Consider the following 18,575-nt stretch of genomic DNA (forward strand, 5'->3'; position numbering starts at 1 on the left):
TCATGCCCAACTACAACTCTCGGCATGCCTGGACTGCCTACAGCAGGGCATGATGAGAGTTGTAGTTTTACAACAGCTTGAGTGCCCCATTGGGCATCCGTTATAAAGGAATTGTCTAGGATTTAAAAGTCTAGTTTCTTCTAATAAGAAAAAAAAGACCTGTCCAGAGCTCAGCTAACATGAATATTTGGCCAAATGCTCATTAATTCAATGGGGATGATCAGCTGCCAGTTACATAGGGCAATGCTTATCCTAAACTGGGAAACTGAGATCTTGCATGTAAATATCCAACCTGTTTTAGCCATGTTTTCCAGGACGTCCCTCCATGACAGCACCACTGGAGGATGTCCTATTGATCTCTGTAGGGACAGGAAGCAAGAGAGATTAAAAGGCCCCTCCCAGCCCCCACTCTCCAGTGTTCTTGTCCCTACAGGGATAGGGAAGCGACTGAGTCCCTGCTTAAAGGTACACTGACAGCCCCGATAAACATATTTAGATATTCCTATGCAGTCATGGGTCTATTAAAGTGTATTCCAATGATATGAGTACCCCCTGTCCGCATTTTAAACCATGTAAAAACAACTTTATATTCATCTGTCAATCACCTTCCTTTATGCCCAATGGGTGGTTTTTCTCCTACCTTTGTGCCCAGCCGCGCCCCAACTGTCGTTTCCTAGCGCCTCCCAGCTCATTATTATTCACTGCGCTGGGCGGCTTTTACAGTCCCTGATCCTGCCGAGTCGGCGCAGCAGTAGATGCCGATGCCGCCGCATAGAATAAGGGACGCAGGCGCGCTCATGTTCAGAAGGTACAAGTGAGGCTGATGCCCATACGTTTCTATTGGGCATGCGCAGGATCGGGGACTGTAAAAGCCGCCCAGCGCAGTGAATAATAATTAGCTGGGTGGCGCTAGGAAGCTACAGTTGGGGTGCGGCTGGGCACAAAGATAGGAGAAAAACCGACCCTTGGGCATAAAGGAAGGTGATTGACAGATGAATATAAAGTTGTCTTTACATGGTTTAAAATGCGGACAGGGGGTACTCATATCATTGGAATACACTTTAATAGACCCATGACTGCATAGGAATATCTAAATATGTTTATCGGGCCTGTTGGTGTGGGGGACCCCTAGCTCTTTGGTATTGGGGAAGCCAATGCCGCTTCTCCTGAGGGAGTTCTGGGCTTGGCTGTGTCTCCTCTGGGCTTGCATCTGTGTGTGAGATTGCCGATCAGGTCAGGTGGCTGGAAGAAGATGGCAGTGCCAGTCGTTGCATGCTGGAGGCCTTGATTTAGTGATCCCTCGCATGGGCATTGACTCTTCCATAGAATGAGTCCCCCAGGACGAGGAGGAGTGATGCGTCTTTGGGGGGTGGACCTAAATGGGTAAGTTCATTTATATGATGGCAGCTGAGGGGTTCAGTCTGTGCATCATGGAGGTCCAGGTATCTGGAAAGCAAAAGGCTAGTACAGATTCCCCTCCCCCGGGTTATATAAATTATTTTTCCTGTCCTCTCTCCCTTTCTTTTTTTGTCGGACTTGAGTTATGATAAGAGAAAGTTCAGGCGTCTGTGTCTAAGGCTTCGTTCACATCACTGTTCAGCCTTTACATTCTGCCCTGTTTAGGGGCAGGAAAAGGGAACGAATGGATTCAGCACATAACTGAGTCGAGAAGAGCCCACGGGCCCCATAGACTATAATGGGGTCCCTTAGGTTTGGAGGAAGATGATCAGCGTTTCCCTTCCTCTTTGGAAGAATTAAGGAGGTACCTCTTCCTGCGAGGATCTAGAGCCCTTTCTAACTGCAGTAAGACAAACTATGCTGGTAGAAGATGAGGAGCAGTCCCAAACTATTCAGGATGAGATGTTTGGGGGCCAGAGAGAAGAAACTCCAGTAAACTCAAATTTGAAAGAATTAATAAAGGAGGAGTGGGAAGATGCGGAAAAACTATGATTTTGGCATCTAAGATGAAAGATCCGATGGATCATAAGATAGATGGATTATTAAAGAATGCGTGGGAAGTTTTGGCTATGTCTATCAGCACAAATATTGCTGCCCCGTCAGTAGCCAGAGCAATGAATCTTTGGCTAGATCAGCTTGAAAACCATCTCAAATTAAAAACCTCTAAAGAGATATTGGAGTCTCTACCACTGTTGAAGAGGGCTTCAGCTGAGTCTATCGGTTTTCGTCTCGAAATGAGATATTAAGAAATACGGCAAGGTGGGCTCTTTGGCTTAAGTCATGGGCAGGGGACATAGCTTCCAAGAATAAATTATGTGCAATCCCCTTCTCTGGATCTTATCTGTTTGGACCAGTCCTGGATACTGTTCCAGAAAGAGCAGCGGATAAGAAAGGCTTTCCGGAGAAGTCAAGGAAGCTGCAGCCATTTCGGAAATGCTCTGGTTTCAAAATACAACACCTAGAGGTAAAGGCAAGATGGGGAGATGGAGCTATCCTAAAGGAGAAAGAGGATTTCTCCTCAATCCAAATTCCAATAATAATACAGGAAAACAATGACGCCGGGCCGGTGGGGGGAAGGCTTCGTTACTTTTGGCAGAGGTGGCTGCGAATTGCGCACAACCAGTGGATTCTAGATTCTATCCGCGAGGGGTTCAGACTAGAATTCCGTTGTCCTCCCCATGATGTTTAAATTACGGAATTTAAGACCACGTTTCTACAGGAGCAGCTTCTAGCAGACATACAGAAACTTGCCAGTCTAGGAGCAATAATCCCGGTGCCTTATCCACAGGAATTCAAGGGACATTATTCAAAACTGTTCTTCGTAAAAAAAAAGCCAGATGGGTCATTAAGGACGATAATAAATTTAAAGTTCCTGAACACATGGATTATATACCACAAATTCAAGATGGAGTCAATAAGATCTACAACTCCACTTATAACTCCGGAAGCATTTTTGTGCACTATAGACTTAAAGTATGCATACTATCACATCCCCATTCATCAACAGCACTAACAATACCTGAGATTTGCAATAAGAATCAAAGGAAGAATCTACCACTATCAGTTCCAATGTCTTCTGTTTGGAATGTCATCAGCCCCACGTATATTTACAAAATTGATGGCAGAGATAACGGCCTATTTGAGGCAGTCACATAATGATAGTGCCATACCTGGACGATTTTCTACTCGTAACAAAATCGGAACAGCTTCTGGAGGATCATCTTCAACAGACCTTATCCCTATTAAAAGAATTGGGATGGATAGCAAATTACGAGAAATCAGACCTGCACCCAGATACCAGGGAAATATTTCTGGGAACTCTTCTAGACTCAGAGGAGCAGCGTTCTTATTTACCTCGTTTGAAACAAGAAAAGAGAAGAGAAAGGATCTACTCCTTCAGAAGAAAGGAACATTGTACCTTAAGGGAATCCATGCAAATACTGGGACTAATGACATCTTGCATCCCAATAGTCCCTTGGGCACAATTCCATTTAAGTACTTTACAGGAGACAGTGCTATCAAGATGGGACAGAGAGCACCTCTCCCTCAATTCCAAAATTATCCTTCCAGAGAACTTAAGGAGCTCCCTATCCTGGTGGTTGGATCTGAAAAACCTACAGAGGGGGGTTCCCTGCAATATGTCTCCAGCGGCGGTAATCACCAAGGACGCAAGTCAGAAAGGTTGGGGCGCCCATTGGAAAGACTGCTTCTTTCAGGGAAAATGGTCCATCTAGGACAGTCAATGATCATCCAATTTCAGAGAACTGAAAGCAGTTCTGGAAACTTTGAAGGCGGCAGGGCATTTATTTCAGGACCAACACCTCAAAATACTCTCTGACATGACCACTGTCTGCTATCTCAAACGTCAGGGAGGAACAAGAAGCCCTCTTTTCTTTTTGCCGAAAATGAAGTTATAAGATTATGTTCTGAGCCCTCTCAAGTGCCCAGGGCGGTCTCTCAATCCTCGGAGCCCCAGGCAGCACCTCCTAAACGGCTCATAACCCCGCCCTCCGTGCGCCTCTGCCCGCCCGTTTACTCCCCTCCCCTGTCCTTTTCCACTGCGGCTGTGCGGTCCAAATCGTAGCGGGCGCATGCGCAGTAGGTATTGCGATGCCCTGCCAGGAGCGGGCATCGCATTGCGCATGCGCCCGCTACGATTTGGACCGCACAGCCGCAGTGGAAAAGGACAGGGGAGGGGAGTAAACGGGCGGGCAGAGGCGCACGGAGGGCGGGGTTATGAGCCGTTTAGGAGGTGCTGCCTGGGGCTCCGAGGATTGAGAGACCGCCCTGGGCACTTGAGAGGGCTCAGAACATAATCTTATAACTTCATTTTCGGCAAAAAGAAAAGTCCGTTTTCTACCACAAAGGTACCGTTTTTATGTTCTGGCTGGATCACATAACCCTATTTTAACGGTCTAACATGCTAAAATGTGGTGACAGACTCCCTTTAACACTAATCCCTGGAAATTAAGAGCGAGTTCCGCTATTTTGATCGCTCCAGCTTGGCCCAAGAGGTGTTGGTTCTAAATTCTGAAGGAGATATTTATTGCAGATCCAATATCCCTTCCAAAGAGACAGGATCTCCTTCTACAAGGTCCTTTAACCCCTTAGTGACCACCCATACGTGTTTTTACGACGGTCACTTAGGGGCCTTAGGCTGGGCCGCCGCTTTATTACGACGACCCAGTCTAAGCACTGCATGGGGACCCAGCTCTCACATGAGAGCCGCGGCCCTGCTCTAACGTAAAAACGCAGTGGCAGTATTGCTGTTTTTCCCATCTCCCTCCCAGAAATAGTTACAAAAAGTTAATCCGAAAGTTATGTGTACCCCAAAATGGCACCATTTAAAACTACAACTTGTCCTGCAAAAAACAAGCCCTCATAAAGCTATATAAATGAAAAAATAAAAAAGTTATAGCTCTTGGAACGCCACGATGAAAAAAGGAAGAAAAACACTTGGTCAGTAAGGCCCAAAATAGGCTCGTCACTAAGGGGTTAAAAACACCTGGAACTCGAGAAGCTAAATCTGACAGCCTGGATCCTGAGAGGCAGGCGTTGAAAAGGCAGGGTCTCTCAGACAAGGTAATATCGACTTTACAGAACAGTCGTAAACCAGTAACTTCGGCCATATACAACAAGATATGGAAGAAGTTTAAATCATGGTTGTCTCTTAATCATCCAGATAATGCTTTCCCCTCAATAGGTAACATTCTGGATTTTCTTCAGATGGGATTTGATATGGGGCTAAAACCTAGTACCCTAAAAGTTCAGACTTCGGCATTAGCCTGTTTTCTGGACACTCCGTTGGCGGAACATAGATGGATAAAAAGATTTGTAAAGGCAGTGTCTAGGATGAGACCTACATTCAGACAGACTGTTCCAGTGTGGGATTTAAATGTAGTCCTAAATGCCCTTCGTAATATGCCGTTTGAACCATCTGATAAGCTTTTGTCCATCAAAGCCTCATTCCTGGTACTTATAACTACGGCCCGTAGAATAGGAGAGATTCAGGCCTTGTCGATTGCTGAACCATACTTGAAGATCTTAGCCGACCGTATAATACTAAGGCTGGATCTGTTTTTCTTACTAAAGGTGGGCTCTCTTTTTCATAGAAAACAGGAAATAATTCTTCCTTCCTTTTGTGCCTCCCCCAGAAAGGTACAGGAGGAGCGTTTCCATTGTCTAGACATCAGAAGAATAATCCTGGCATATCTTCAGAGAACAGAATCCTGGAGAAAATCGGCTAATCTTTTCATTCAGTTCGGTGGAAGGAACAGAGGCAGCGAGTCCTCAACACAGACCTTGGCTAGATGGATAAAAGAGACAATCATATGTCCAGCATTCTGCTTGAGCTCAGGGTGCCGAGTGTATAGTCACTGTGCGTGTAAAGGATGGCAAGCTCATCTCCCTCTTCATTGTGCAGAACAAGGATACATTGCTCATGCGCTGGGCTGCATTGGTCCTGGGGCCCGAGGGAGGCCGCTCTCATAGAATACAAATACCTGCTTCCATACCTTCCACCCTCTTTAATCCTGCTGGATCCATCTAGGATCATCCAGGAGTAGATAAGGCTATTGTGGATAACTGAGTTAAATTTTGATCTGATGAAAACCTATAAATACTGCAAGTGGCTCAAACGTCCTTTTAGGGTACATCTTAGGCTACTTTCACACTTGCGTTTCACGGATCCGTTTGAAGGGCATTTCAAACGGATCAGTCAATAAACTGACTAAACGGAGCCAAACGGAAGCCATTCAGACGGATCCGTTTCTACGGATCCGTCTGTATTACGGATCCATTTGTCACGTTGGTTTCCGTTTTGTCATCCGTTTAGCGGATCCGTTTTGGAATGAAAAGCATTTCTACGTTCCATCTTCATGTATTCAGATCTATAGGGTTGTAATGCTCCTATATTTCTCCAGGGCTATCTTGTTGAAGTTCCAAAGCTGGTCCGACTTTGATAATGGGCCACACCTTTCGGACTCTTGTACATGACTACATGCACTTAAAGATGTATAGTGTTCGTTAGCGGGCCATATGTCCCTGATCGTCATTGATCGTGCGTACGGGAGTACAGAGCATCATGATGCTGACCATGTTGTGCCGCAAACTGGGCTATTGTCCCGCACTCATATGATCTATTAGTGCAAGACTATATCCCCGCGGGCAGCTCAACTTGCACAGGATGATTGTACACTATGATGCTGTGTACTCTCGTGCGCACGATCAATGCCACTACGGGACATATGGCCCGCTCACGGACCGTATGTCTCTTGGGGCATACAGTCGTGTGCAAGAGGCCTTAAAGGGGTTTTCTCATCTCATACAATGGGGGCATACCACTTTAAGATATGCCTACATTGTCTTATAGGTGCGGGTCCCACGGCTGGTACCCTCACATATATTGAGAACGAAGCCAAGAAAGTAGATGAGGTCGCACTGTGCTGCCGCCCTCCATTCATTTCTATGGGAGAGGCGGGGATTAGCGCTTGGTGGTGGACATACCATGGGAAATTTCTTGTCCTACAGCAACAGTGCTCCCCGCTCCGTTCTCGATATAGGTGCGGGTCCTACCAATGTTACCCACACCTATCAGACAATGGGGGCATATTCAAGTGAAATCCCCCCATTGTCTATGTGAATACCCCTTTAAAAACTGTATGTCCCTTGCGTGTCCCTTGTGGTAATCACACTAGTTATATTAGCGTCATCGGGAAATCATTAAACGTTAAAATCACAATTTATTAATGAATTCCTGATGATGCTGATGGACCGTGACTCCCACAAGGGCTCATATGAAAGGGCACAAGATTGAACAATGAACAAGCATTTCCAATCATAGGGTCTACGATCAATAAAGAGCCAAAAGATAGCTCATTATTGATGGTCAGGTTTTAATGGATCTTACGACATTGGCACTAATGCTGTTTTGATATAAAAACTACCAAGGGTGTTGTAATAAACGCACAGTAGTGAGACTAGGGTAGTTTTAATTTCAACACAGATGTAGTGCCAAGGTTCCCTGTACAGGACAATAAAAACACAGACACAGTGCAGTAAAGTATAAATTTATTTTTATTTTTAATACAGTAAATAAATAAAATATAAACATAATTTTTTTTTTAAATACATTTTCAAAACTGTGAGGGGAGGTGGACTGTCGTGGACTCGATGCTCTGGGGCTGGCAATGGTAGCCCCCCTGTCCTGGCGATCCACTGAGGTGAAACTACGGGCCACAGGAAAGGATGCAGGGTGTAATTGCGGGGTGTGGAGAAAGGAAGGGTCTGAGGAGGAGGGGACCCGAGCATGTGTAGAGGTGGAGGGAGGTTGAAAAGAAGTAGGAGGAAAATACGGGGCAGGAGAAGAAAAAGAAGCAGAAGGAAACACATGCTCGGGGGGGGGGGGGGTTGGAAGAGAAAGGTTGGCGGTACTGGCCACTGGTGTGGGATGGGGGGTAGGTGTTGGATGGGGGATAGGTGTGGGATGGGGATGGGGGTGGGGGTTGGGGGCGGTGCATGATTTCCCATGACCCGTTCTCTAGCATGATCTTAAACTCATGCAACTGCTCGGGCGTCATTGAGTCCATCAAACTGATCATGCTTAGCCCATAATGGTAGTTTGGGCTGCGTTGAAACGCCGACTCCGACTCCTCCCAGCGGCGAATCAAGTCAGCACCAAACTCCATCTGATGTTGGGCAAAACCTTCTAGAGCGTCGGAAACGACCTCTACAAGGTTCGCATAATCAGCTCGATTTGGCCTACCGGATCTCTGCCCGCTCACCAGGGCCTCTCAAATTTTGACGAAAACCTAAGAGCCTTTGTTGAGCGGAGGGACCCGGTAGGGGACCCGGATTATCCTGAGCCGATGCATGAGGGACAGGAGGACTGGCGCTGGCGATCTGTTCCGGTTCGCCTCAGGAGGTTAGTCAGGCTCCCGAGTGCTGCTGGCACTTCTGTAGGAAAAAAAAAAAGGAAAGTTAGGAATTGTTCTTTAAATAAAACATCCATGTTCTATGCTATGTCTACCGTATACCATAGGGGGCTGGCCAAAACAGGGAAGCCAAACGCTCCACTGTCTCAGACAGCCCCTTACACTCAGACGGAGAGAAAAGTTTTCCCTCTGACTGTGGGGGGCTGGCCAAAACAGGGGAGCCAAACGCTCCACTGTCTCAGACAGCCCCTTACAGTCAGACGGAGAGAACAGTTGTCCATCTGACTGTGGGGGGCTGGCCAAAACAGGGGAGCCAAACGCTCCACTGTCTCAGACAGCCCCTTACAGTCAGACGGAGAGAACAGTTGTCCATCTGACTGTGGGGGGCTGGCCAAAACAGGGGAGCCAAACGCTCCACTGTCTCAGACAGCCCCTTACAGTCAGACGGAGAGAACAGTTGTCCATCTGACTGTAGGGGGCTGGCCAAAACAGGGGAGCCAAACGCTCCACTGTCTCAGACAGCCCCTTACAGTCAGACAGGAGAGAACAGTTGTCCATCTGACTGTGGGGGGCTGGCCAAAACAGGGGAGCCAAACGCTCCACTGTCTCAGACAGCCCCTTACAGTCAGACAGAGAGAACAGTTGTCCATCTGACTGTGGGGGGCTGGCCAAAACAGGGGAGCCAAACGCTACCCTGTCTCAGACAGTCCCTTTACAATTTATTTTTCAAACAGTTGTTAAAAATATTTACCTTCTTGGTGCCATCACCTTTCGTAGGAACCCCAGGGCCGCCGTATGGATGTAGGTGGCCCCTGAGGTTCCTCCGGAGCCACTCGGGGCCTGAACCTCCTTGTTATAATCCCTCCTGAAGCGGTCCCGGATAGATCGCCAACGCGTTGTAACCAGTTTGACTATCGAAAAAAACAATAAAAACTAAAATCAGCATGATGAAAGGAAAAGAACAATATTTTAATGTATTAAAATACATATTGTTTTACTTACCATATTTCTCCTGAGCCGCCGCATTTAGATCCCCCCAGGTCTCGAAAATTTCAGCACAGATGTCCCTCCAGAGCCGCTGGGTACGACGATAATCAGCGTGGTGGCGGTCGGAGTGGTCCCATAATGCTGGACGCGCCTCCACCAGTTGGATGAGGAGCAGGTTATCGATGGTCGGAACCCTGAACTCCTCATCTTCCCTGGTGGAGCCTACGGAACCCTGAAAAAAAGGAAATACAAAATTTAATGTAAATCCTAATACCAAATGCAAATTAAAACTACTTAATTCAAGACTTACACGTCTACGACCGCCACGCTCATTCCCGCGGACTCTGGAGGCGACTGGGGGATCCTCGCTGGCGGCTCTAGGTGCAGATTGCTAAATAAAAATATTTTTTTTTAGAAGACTGTACTTAAATAAAAAATAAAAATTACGATATATATATATACTGTATATATGTATACTTACTTCTTGACAGCCCCGGTCCGGGCTTGGTCCACCTCCCCTGGACGCTGGTGATGCGGCAGGTGAGCCGGCCACTTCGGGAGAGCCCTCCGCAGATGATGAAGAAATCTATAATAAGAGCACATACTGATTAATGCAACGAATCAAACAGTAAAAACTCCAAGTGTTGATGTTATACTTACCGGCCACTGGATACGACGTCGCCTTCTGGGTGGGTTTTTCCAGTCTATTGTTGTCTTATTTGAGGACATCTGTACGCAACAGAATACCAGACAAAATGCAGATAACGTTAAAGGAACTTGTAGAGCACTATTTCCTCATATATCAACATTTTTTTATTTTTTAATGCTTACTTTTTAAAATATAGATCTGGGCTTGCCCACCGCAGATGTTTCTTTAAATTTATTTTCTTTTTTTTTTTTTTGGAGCGACCCTAATAATAAAATGATTTAAATAATTAATCCGACAGGAGCCATAATCCCCCCCCCCAAGTGCCATAAACACCCCCAGAGACAGCAGCCCCGCATAGTGCCAGCAGCCCCCCACAATGACATCAGGCCCCCAGTTCCAAACAACCTTCCCACAGTGCCCTCAGCCCCCCCAATGCCAGCAGCCTCACAGTTCCAGCCACAAACACCCCCGCAGTGCCAGCAGCAACCACAGTTCTAGCCACAAACACCCCCGCAGTGCCAGCAGACCCCACAGTTCCAGCCACAAAAAACACTGCAGTGCCAGAAGCACCGCACAGTTCCAGCCACAAAAACCCCTGCAGTGCCAGAAGCACCGCACAGTTTCAGCCACAAAAACCCCTGCAGTGCCAGAAGCACCGCACAGTTCCAGCCACAAAAACCCCTGCAGTGCCAGCAGACCCCACAGTTCCAGCCACAAAAACCCCTGCAGTGCCAGAAGCACCGCACAGTTCCAGCCACAAACACCCCTGCAGTTCCAGAAGCACCGCACAGTTCCAGCCACAAAAAACCCTGCAGTTCCAGAAGCACCGCACAGTTCCAGCCACAAAAACCCCCGCAGTGCCAGAAGCACCGCACAGTTCCAGCCACAAAAACCCCTGCAGTGCCAGCAGACCCCACAGTTCCAGCCACAAAAAACCCTGCAGTGCCAGAAGCACCGCACAGTTCCAGCCACAAACACCCCTGCAGTTCCAGAAGCACCGCACAGTTCCAGCCACAAAAAACCCTGCAGTTCCAGAAGCACCGCACAGTTCCAGCCACAAAACCCCCCGCAGTGCCAGCAGACCCCACAGTTCCAGCCACAAAAACCCCTGCAGTGCCAGAAGCACTGCACAGTTCCAGCCACAAAAACCCCTGCAGTGCCAGCAGACCCCACAGTTCCAGCCACAAAAACCCCTGCAGTGCCGGAAGCACCGCACAGTTCCAGCCACAAACACCCCTGCAGTTCCAGAAGCACCGCACAGTTCCATCCACAAACACCCCTGCAGTTCCAGAAGCACCGCACAGTTCCAGCCACAAAAACCCTGCAGTTCCAGAAGCACCGCACAGTTCCAGCCACAAAAACCCCCGCAGTGCCAGAAGCACCGCACAGTTCCAGCCACAAAAACCCCTGCAGTGCCAGCAGACCCCACAGTTACAGACACAAAAAACCCTGCAGTGCCAGAAGCACCGCACAGTTCCAGCCACAAACACCCCTGCAGTTCCAGAAGCACCGCACAGTTCCAGCCACAAAAAACCCTGCAGTTCCAGAAGCACCGCACAGTTCCAGCCACAAAAACCCCCGCAGTGCCAGAAGCACCGCACAGTTCCAGCCACAAACACCCCTGCAGTTCCAGAAGCACCGCACAGTTCCAGCCACAAAAACCCCTGCAGTGCCAGAAGCACCGCACAGTTCCAGCCACAAAAACCCCTGCAGTGCCAGAAGCACCGCACAGTTCCAGCCACAAATACCCCCGCAGTGCCAGCAGACCCCACAGTTCCAGCCACAAAAACCCCTGCAGTTCCAGAAGCACCGCACAGTTCCAGCCACAAACACCCCCGCAGTGCCAGCAGCAACCACAGTTTCAGCCACAAACATCATTGCAGTGCCAGCAGAACCCCCCCCCCCCAGTTCCAGCCACACACGCCCCCCCCCCCTAGTGCCAGAAGCCCCCCATAAAGGCAGCCCCCACCACCAGTGCCAGCGGCCCCCACTGTTCCAGACACACACACCCCTTCCCAAGTGCCAGCAGCCCCCCCACCCTAGAAATAGAGAGATAGATAGATAGTAGATAGATAGTAAAAAAGAAAGATAGACAAACAGGACAAACGCTGGATTTGTGTATGGCAAATCCACAATGTTTTACAGAACCAGCAATGTGGATGATATTTTAAGAGATCCCATCCACACGCTGCAAATAAAAAAAAGCTGCAGTGTTATTGACCTGCGTTGCAGACTTTAAATCTGCAGAACATTGATTTATCCTCTAGCAAAGTTTCATAGAGTCCAGCATTTGAGTAACACAAGAGAGATTGTCAGATAACTTAGCAGACGTTCCTCTGTAACTTCCCGCAATAGGCCCTATTGTCAAAATGCGTTTCCCCCATGAGCAGGTTAATAACCCTTTACACCAGCTTCAAATATTCTGTACGCCCTTGGTGAGTTTGTAAAAAATAAATAAAAAAATGTTGAGAAGCACCTGAAAGCACCATAATGCGGACAAGAGTAGGACATGTTCTATAATTTTGCAGATGGCATGCAACAGACTTATGGAGTGCTATCCGCATCTTTTGCAGCCTATTAAAGTGAATGGGTCTGCATCCAACCTTCAAAAATTGCGGATCGGATGGGGACCCAAACTACACTCATGTGCACGAGCCCTTACTTGGAATTAGCAACCCTGAAGGGGAAACTTCAGGGTTGCTAATTCCAAGTAAGGGCTCATGCACATGAGTGTAGTTTGGGTCCCCATCCGATCCGCAATTTTTGAAGGTTGGATGCAGACCCATTCACTTTAATAGGCTGCAAAAGATGCGGATAGCACTCCATAAGTCTGTTGCATGCCATCTGCAAAATTATAGAACATGTCCTACTCTTGTCTGCATTATGGAGCCAGCCGTTCCGTGAAATGGACGTGGTCGGTATCCGTGTTTAGCGAATCTGCAAATTGCAGACTGCAAAACAGCCAACGGTCGTCTGTATGACCCCAAAGGGAGAGTTCGCATCACAGTTTCATTTTCCATTCTTCTGATCCGTCACAAGAACAGAAAAAACAAAACAGGATCCTGTAAAAAAAGGGATCCTTTAAAAAAAACTAAAAAATGGATCCTATCCATCAGTTATGCACCCCGGAACGAGAAATCCGAATTTCCATCCTATACAGACAAGAATAACTGCAGTGGATTATTTTACCTGCAGTTTCTATGGGACTTCCAAAAACAGCTGAGCACACCTTTTGACAATTTTTGCCACTCCCATAGAACTTAACGGAGGGTTGCTGTGCATGCGCAGTGCGCTCTCCTTCGCTTCTGGAGCTCCCAGAGGTAGGACTACCCACCTATCTGACATTGGTGGCATATCCTAGCGATATGCCATCAATGTTTGAGGTGTTTTTTTAATTTTGTTATGTGTGAAGGAACCCTAAGGGGCGGCTCACTTAGAGTTCTTAGGAGAAGGTTTTGGATTCAAAAGGGGTCAGAAATTTTCTTCCTGCTAGATCCACTTCCGGCTTTGTCTGAAAAACCTGCAGAAAAATCTGCCTTAAAACCTTCTTCACAAAACTCTGTATGAATCCCCCTTAATATGCATAAAAAAATTATTGAACTATGTGTAAGTTCTATTGCTTTATGCAAAATCTTACTATGGCCAGCTTACTCTACATTTTTTTCATACATTCTCAACATGTTATTAATTGATTTGTCACTACATAATAGTTTTTTTGCATCTGTCCTGCCTCAATTCATTGCTCCAATAGTTCTTCTAGATTTATTTCAAGCTGGCAGTTCAGGAGTGTGTCCTTTCTGCTCTCTCCCTATATCAGCTTTGGGGGAGGTGCCCTTTCATTTGCATCTCTCTTCTTTGTAACTGTCACAGCTTATAACAGTAGATCCGGCTGGTGGCAGTTGAAGAACGGAAATGAGCATGTGCGACCACCTCAGCGGTGTTACAGAGAAATAGGCAAAATAACAAACAGCAGGTGGTCCTATACAGATCCATTTTTATTGAATTACTCAGTGGCTATACTACATTTTTACATCCAATTACAAAAGTATTCACATCCAGTGGAACAATGTAGATTTTTTTTTTTTTGTGTGTGACAGCCCTCTTAAGTTTAGTCTTGGCCTTCTGGGTGATTGCCATGACATGGTTACCACGCATGCTGTTGCCAGTGGTAACATGTGGTTTAGTATGCTTGTGTGTGCACTTTCCCTTTAAGTTGTAGCCTCCCTCTGTCTGGTGCTGTAAGGGTTAACTCCCTGACTGGGTGTGGTCACTTGGCTTACATCTTCTGTGGTTTCCTGGCTGGAGTCAGTTGTACTTCAGCAGTGGTTGGTGCTGGAGCTCTGCTCCAGTCCAGGGTGTGCCATCTGTCCAGTGAGGGCCACCCTTGTGGTCACCAATGTCATCCCGGTGTCTCCTTCCCTTCCTGTCCCTATTTGTATGGAGTTGGTTATGTTCAGGGTGTTTGTATGTCTAGTTTGGTGTTACATATCTGGTGGTGGTTGGTGTCCAGCATGTTTGCTAGACATTCCCCTGTCTCATGTTTATTGCAGCTATGGGTGTCCTGGGTTCCTGTGTGGTTTTGTGGTGTGTGCTGTGTCATTTAATGTTATTGTGGACACCAGCACTTGTGCAAGGGTTCCAGTCAGTGTGTCTGTGGCAGGTAAGTGTGTTATTGGTTTTGCTTACCTGCAATCTCCATATACTGTATGTGTTCCCCTCTCCTTGCAGCCTCGCCTCAGATAGAGACTCCTGTATCTCCATGACTGGGATGAACAGGTCATCTCTTCCCTGCTCCTTGGTGAGGGATTACCAGGGCGACTCAGGGTCTCTAGGAACCCTGAGTATGAGCCGTCCTACCATCGGGGTCCGCTCATACGGTGAGGAGTTAGGGAGAGGATTAGGGACGCTGTAGGAGGGGACCTGCTCCCTTATTTCTCCTTTTGGCCAGGCTGATCCCCTTTTACCCTTTGACACCGCACGGTGGGGGGTTTCCCCCACTCCCCACAGTAACACATACCTTCAATGGAGGTAGACCACACGACTGCTATGGGGCTTCTCTTTCCTATGTGAAAACATTTTCACGCAGCGAATCACTGCTAACAAATGATAGAAAGAGGTATGCGTCTTATACTAGTATTAGGTATCACGGAAGGAAAAAGGCTCTAAAAATCGATGCTTTATTGAAAATAGATTAAAATGGGGGGAACAAAGTATCGCAAATCCACACAAATAGTATAATTATTCAAATTCAAATGACATCTGACACAGTATAGGCTGAAGGGTGCACAAGGAAGGATGTAGGACTTAAAGGGGTTTTCCGAGTTCAGAGCTGAACCCGGACATACCCATATTTTCACCTAGGCAGCCCCCCTGATGTTGGCATCGGAGCATCTCATGCTCCGATGCACTCCCTTGCCCTATGCTAGATCGCGCAGGGCAAGGGCTATTTTGTTTACAATAACACACTGCCGGGCAGTGTGTTCGGTGACGTCACCGGCTCTGATGGGCGTGCTTTAGCCTATCAAAAGAATATGTTAGTCACATGTATTGTGACCCAAACAAACCCGCTAACGCTAAAACTGCCAGCCAGAGCAAAACAAAGCTAAAACTCCCACATCGAGGCGCTAAATGTAGGATGCAAGTGGAGAATAATAGCAGTAGCTGCTGCCACACTACTTACACAGAAGTTTTGATAAAGGGGCCGAGGATGAGGATTTTTATTTTTATTTTTTGTCCTCCGTACAGTATTAGAATGTATGGGCTTTGATGAGCCGAAGTTAGTTATTCACGAAGTCGCGCGTGACTTTGTTGAATAACTTCGGTGGTTGATTATTAAAGTGGAAAACCACTATAAAACTTTAAACTGAACCATAGTCGGAACCAAAGCCCATACATTCTAATACTGTACGGAGACAGTATTATTCGGAAGTTTTGGATGAAGCGACTTCAGTTGAAGTATCCGAAGCTCGCTTCGCTCAACACTAGTCCTATTCACCCTGTGGGCTGACTGAGACTTCTGGCCTTAAAGTGACCTGTATTACCTGTGTGTGCAATTGGTCTTAAGCTGCAATGTGGCTGCATTTTAGCATCTGAATGACTCTCTCAGATTTAAATGAACCTACTATAAATGACCATAGCACCCAACAGTGATATAAGTTGAACATATTAGTTGGGGGCCAAATTCTAGGTTTTATTACTACGCTACAGATACTGAATTACGCCTGTCCGAATGTGACAAAGGGGTTCTCTCCGGTTTCTCTTAATGGGGTTCTTCCCAAATGCCTTACATTAGTTATAATAGCTTGTTTTGTCTGGGGAGAAATCATTAGGAGAAACAAAATGGCCGCTGTCCTATTAGTACACACTTAAAACCTGTCCTAATCACACAGCAGGACAAGTTACTTCACAACACTGAGCTAAAGAGCTGCCTCATCCTCCTCTCTGCTCTACCTGTCCAGGATTTTGATCCTGAATACAGATGATAAGATCTTTAGCTGAGTCTCTGTTGGAATTGAGTTTATGAGCAGATGTGGCTAATGAGCAGCAGCTCTTGTATGCAGTCTCCATTACCACAGCCCCACAATCTGTCCTGTCCATCCTTTCTGTACTTCATGTCTCCTCATGAACTCCATTCCCACAATGATTCAGCTAAACATCATATTAAACTGTATTCAGAATCATAATCCCTGACAAGCAGAGCAGAAAGGAGGAAGAGGCAGCTCTTTAGCTCAGTGTTGTGAAGTAACTTGTCCTGCTGTGTGATTAGGACAGGTTTTGTATGTACTAATAGGACAGCGGCCATTTTGTTTCTCCTATTCATTGCTCCCCAGACAAAACAAGCCAATATAACTAATGAAAGGTATTTGAGAATATATTTATAATAAAGTAATATTTACGTATTTTCATTTTATTAATTCCTGGAGAACCCTTTTAAGCTTCATGTGCGAGGCCGGTATGATGGCACATGAAATCCCTATGGATCCATAGCCACTCATGTGGTGCCTTCACTATTTTGTAATAATAATAAAAGTGATGAGGTACAGTATGGCGGTACTGTGGCCCTTAGGTTGGTCTGAGATCTCTTGTAGTTATCAGACCCTCATTCTGTCAGCGCCATCAGTACTGCTGGGGATTATTTTCATGCTTTTTTTGGATTTATATTAATATATGATGTGGGTGAAACTGGGTATGGTAAAGGTTATGAAAGAACTGAAACTATGAAAAGTCCCAGCTGCTTTTTTCATTTTCCACAATTAGTAAATTAATAAATTACTGTTATACGCTTAAGTCATCCGTCTTTCAAGAACAGGAAGCTGATTCAACTTCTGTCATATATCAGCTTCTGAAGACAAATACAGATCTCACTAATGACTGCAACACTTCACTACATGTATATGTGTCAGATGTAAAGCCCTAATTATTTTCTAAAAGTTAAATAGTCTTTTGGTAAGTTACAAATACCTATAAGGGGATCACCACACAGCAGAGCCGACAGATCCTCTATCCTGCGCGGCACAGCAGAGCCGACAGATCCTCTATACTACACCACACAGGAGAGCTGACAGATCCTCTATACTACACCACACAGGAGAGCTGACAGATCCTCTATACTACACCACACAGCATAGCCGACAGATCCTCTATCCTGCGCGGCACAGCAGAGCCGACAGATCCTCTATACTACACCACACAGGAGAGCTGACAGATCCTCTATACTACACCGCACAGGAGAGCCGACAGATCCTCTAGACTACACCACACAGGAGAGCTGACAGATCCTCTATAGTACACCACACAGGAGAGCCGACAGATCCTCTATACTACACCACACAGGAGAGCTGACAGATCCTCTATACTACACCACACAGGAGAGCTGACAGATCCTCTATACTACACCACACAGGAGAGCCGACAGATCCTCTATACTACACCACACAGGAGAGACAACAGATCCCCTATACTACACCACACAGGAGAGCTGACAGATCCTCTATCCTGCGCGGCACAGCAGAGCCGACAGATCCTCTATACTACACCACACAGGAGAGCTGACAGATCCTCTATACTACACCACACAGGAGAACCGACAGATCCTCTATACTACACCACACAGGGGAGCTGACAGATCCTCTATACTACACCACACAGGAGAGCTGACAGATCCTCTATACTACACCGCACAGGAGAGCCGACAGATCCTCTATACTACACCACACAGGAGAGCTGACAGATCCTCTATACTACACCACATAGGAGAGCTGACAGATCCTCTATACTACACAACATAGGAGAGCCGACAGATCCTATATACTACACACAGGAGAGCTGACAGATCCTCTATACTACACCACACAGGAGAGACAACAGATCCTCTATACTACACCACACAGGAGAGCTGACAGATCCTCTATCCTGCGCGGCACAGCAGAGCCGACAGATCCTCTATACTACACCACACAGCAGAGCCAACAGATCCTCTATACTACACACAGGAGAGCTGACAGATCCTCTATACTACACCGCACAGGAGAGCCGGCAGATCCTCTATA

This window comes from Bufo gargarizans, chromosome 1 (assembly GCF_014858855.1).
Source record: "Bufo gargarizans isolate SCDJY-AF-19 chromosome 1, ASM1485885v1, whole genome shotgun sequence".
NCBI classification, from domain to species: domain Eukaryota; kingdom Metazoa; phylum Chordata; class Amphibia; order Anura; family Bufonidae; genus Bufo; species Bufo gargarizans.